The sequence below is a fragment of the Meriones unguiculatus genome (assembly GCF_030254825.1).
Source record: "Meriones unguiculatus strain TT.TT164.6M chromosome Y unlocalized genomic scaffold, Bangor_MerUng_6.1 ChrY_unordered_Scaffold_23, whole genome shotgun sequence".
In the NCBI taxonomy this organism is placed as follows: domain Eukaryota; kingdom Metazoa; phylum Chordata; class Mammalia; order Rodentia; family Muridae; genus Meriones; species Meriones unguiculatus.
The window spans coordinates 26091615-26095826 of NW_026843709.1; the positions used below are offsets into that span (position 1 = coordinate 26091615).

The window sequence follows — 4212 nt, forward strand, 5'->3', positions numbered from 1 at the left end:
TCTCTAGCTGTCTCTGTGTGTCTCTTTTAGTCTTCCTCTCTCTGCTCGCTCCTTATGGTTCAGTATGAAAACCTCTCAGTTTTGGTGAAGGACAACAACACAAAGACTGCTTGCTGACATGACATCATAGAATGGTCTCTTTAAAAGTATAAGCTATGTCCCATTGATATGCTTTTTGTTCAAAGATTTGCCTTGGTCAGGGAGCATTTTCACAGAAAATAATTCACTGTGCATTTAACAATTAATAATGGAATCTGTGATAATAAGAAAATCACAAGTCAAGGACACTTGACTTTATTAATGACCACTTGAAAAAATTATGTGGTGCTCATTTCAGCAGCACATATACTATAATTGGAACAATACAGAGAAGATTAGCATGGCCCCTGTGCAAGGATGACATGAAAATTTGCGTAGCATTCCATACATTTTTTAGTGAAATTAAATAATACCCAAAGAGAGGAAATTGTTTAGAAAAAGAAGTTAGGGAAGAAAAATAGGAACTACAGAGGTAAGCATAGTCAATAGACTATAAGAGATGGAAGAAAGAAAGTTAAGTGTAGAAGTTAGAATGGAAGAAATTGATGTATTTGTCAAAGGAATGTTAAATAAAAAAAAAATCCTGATAAAGACCGTCCAATAAATTTAAGACAAAATAAAAAGACAAAATATAAGAATTAAAGGAATAGAGGAAAAAGTAGATTCCTTCCTCCAAGGCCCAGAAAATATTTTTAACAAAATCATTGAAGAAAGTTTCCTCAACTTAATGGAGAGGCAAATAAGAATACAAGAGGTCTACAGAACACCTAATAAATTAGTCCAGCAAAGAAAATCATCACACCACATAATCAAAACAGTAAGTATACAGAACAAATAGTAATATTAAAAGCTGGAAGGGAAAAAGGCCAAGTAACATATAATGGCAAACCCATCAGAACCACACCTGAATCTGAACAGAGACTATGAAAGCCAGAAGGGCCTGGACGAATATCATGCAGGCCATAAGAAAATACAGATGTCAGCCCAGGCTACTATACATCACAAAACCCTCAGTCCTTATAGACAGAGAAAACAAGATATTCAATGAAAAAAATTTTTTTTCAAACATACCTATACACAAATCCAGTGTTACAGAAGACACTAGAAGGAAAACTACAACCCAAGAAAACTAGCTACTTACAAGAAAACACAGGAAATAACCTCACTACAGTAAAACAAAAAGCAACCAAGCCCACAAACTTACTACCACAGCTAACATCAAAATCAAAGGATCTAACAGCCAATGGTCATTAGTCTCAACATCAATGGACTCAATTCAGTAATAAAAAGACACAGACAAACAGAATGGATATGTAAACAAAACCCAGCAATCTGTTCTGAACTAAGTCACAAAAATAGACATTACCTGAGGGGAAAGGCTAAAAGATGAGTTTCCAAGCAAATGGACCCAAGAAGCAAGCAGGAGTAGCCATTCTAATATCTGATAAAATAGACTTTCAACCAAAATTAATAAAAAGAGTTTGGCAAGGACACTTAATCCTCATCAAGATAAAATTTCATCAGGAAGACATTATAGTCCTGAACCTCTATGCCCCAAATACAAGGGAACATTTGTAAAACAAACATTAATAAAATTTAAACTACACATAGATCCCTACACATTAATAGTGGGGGACTTCAACAGCCCACTCTCAACAAAAGACAGGTCAGCAAAACAGAAATTAAACAAGGAAACAATATCTCTGACAGAGATCATAAATCAAATGGGCCTGACAATTACAGAACCTTACACCCAAAGAAAAAAGCATTTACCTTCATCTCAGCATCTCATGGAACCTTCTCCAAAATAGACCATATAGTTGGTCACAAAGTGAACATCAACAGACACAAGAAGATTGGTATACATGAATCTTATCTGATCATTGCAGAATAAAGCTGGACCTCAACAACACAGAAATAGCAAAAAACCTACACACACATGTAAACTGAACAATTTGCTACTAAAAGATAGCTAGGTCAGGGAAGAAAGAAAGAAAGTAAGTATAGTCTTTCTAGAGTTCAATGAAAATGGAGGCACAACATACCAAAACATGTGAGACACACTGAAAGCAGTGCTAAGCGAAAAGTTCATAGCACTAAGTTACTTCAAGAAGAAATGTGAGACATCTCATTCACGCAACTTTATGGCTCACTTAAAAACTCTAAAAAAAGAAGCAGACACACAAAAAAAGGAGTCAATGCCTGGAAATAATCAAACTCAGGGCTGAAATCAGTCAATTAGAAACAAATAAAAAATTCAAAGAATCAATGAAACCAAGAGCTGGTTCTTTGAGAAAATCAACAGGATAGAAAAGCCCTTAGCCAAACTAACTAAAAGTGAGAGAGACACCATCCAAATCAACAAAATCAGAAATGAAAAGGGAGACAGAACTACAGACACTGAGGAAATCTAATCATTAGGACTTAATTAAAAATTCTATATGCCACAAAAATTGAAAATCTAAATAAAATGGGCAATTTTCTTGATAAATTTCTCTTACCAAAGCTGAATTAAGACCAGGTATATATATATTAAATTGTCCTATATTCCCTAGGGAAATAGAAGTTGTCACAAAAGTCTATCATCCAAAAAGATCCTAGGATCAGATGGTTCAGCAAAGAATTATACCAGACTTTCAAGGAAGAGCTAGCTCCAATTCTCCTCAAACTATTCCACAAAATAGATACAGAAGGAAGACTACAAAATTCATTCTATGAAGCCATTGTCACCTTGGTACCTAAATCTCACAAAGACCCGACAAAGAAAGGGAATTTCAGGCCAATCTCCTTTATGAACTTTGTTGCAAATATACTCAACAAAATACTTGCAAACTGAATACAAGAACACAATGACCAATTAGGGTTCATTCCAGGTATGTAAGGGTGGTTCAGTATATGGAAATCTAACAATGTGATCCACCATAGTAACAAACTGAAAGAAAAAACAAACAAACAACAAACAAAAAACACATGATAATCTCCGTAGATACTGAGAAAGAATTTGACAAAATCCATAATGCATTCGTGGTTAAAGTATTGGCGAGATCAGGGATACAAGGCACATATCTAAATATAGTAAAGGCAATATACAGCAAGCCTATAGACAACATCAAACTAAATGTAGAGAAACTTAAAGCAATCCCACTGAAATGAGAGACAAAGCAAGGCTCCTCATTTGCTCCATATTTCTTCCACGAAATTCTGGAAGTCCTTGCTAGAACAATAAGACAACTGAAGGTGATCAAGGGGACACAAATTGGAAAGGAAGAAGTCAATTTATTACTATTTGCAGATCATATACCTGAGTGACCCCAAAATTCTACCAGGGAACTTGTACAGCTGATAAACACCTTCAGCAAAGTGGCAGGATATAAAAATAACTCAAAAAAAAAAAATCAGTAGCCCTTCTGTATACAAAAGACAAAAGGGCTCAGAAAGAAATTAGGGGAAAAAAATAGTCTTCACAAAACCCACAGAAGACATAAAGTACCTTGCTGTAACCGTATCCAAGCAAGTCGATGACTTGTATGTAAAAAACTTCAAGACTCTGAAGAAAAAATTAGAAGAAAATATCAGAAGATGTGAAGACCTCCTATGCTCATGGCTTGGCAGGATTAACACTGTAAAAATGGTCATCTTACCAAAAGCAATCTATGGAATCAATAGAATTCCCATCAAACTACCAACATAATTTTTTACAGAAAAGTTGAAAGAAAAATTCTCATTTCTTATGGAAAAACAAGAAACTCAGAATTGCTAAAACAATGCTCTACAATAAAAGATCTTCTGGAGGTATCTCCATCCTTGATCTCAAGTACTATAGAGCAACAGTAATAAACACTGAATGGTCTCTCATTTAAACAGAATGGTTTTTCAATGGAACCAAATAGAAGATCTGGAAATAAACCCACATACTTATGGACACCTGAGTTTTCACAAAGATGCCAAAAAAAAAAAAATGGAAAAATGAATGCCTACAGATTGGGAAAGAATCTTCGCTGATCCTCTATGCTACAGAGGGATTTTATCCAGTATATATAAAGAACTAAAGAAGTTGAAAAGCAACAAATCAAGTAATCCAATTAAAAAATGGAACAGAGCAAGCTGGCAATGACTGGAGAACAGTGTGTCTGAGAAGCAGGACAACACTCTTCGTGGAGAGACCAGGAGACT

General features: G+C 35.0%; 1 non-coding gene across 1 annotated transcript; it reads left to right on the forward strand.

Annotated features, from left to right (window-relative positions):
* The first annotated feature begins 324 nt into the window (after positions 1–324).
* On the forward strand, positions 325–431 carry LOC132651600 (U6 spliceosomal RNA). The gene has a single exon (XR_009589187.1). It is a non-coding gene; the product is annotated as a U6 spliceosomal RNA (small nuclear RNA).
* Positions 432–4212: the final 3781 nt, after the last annotated feature.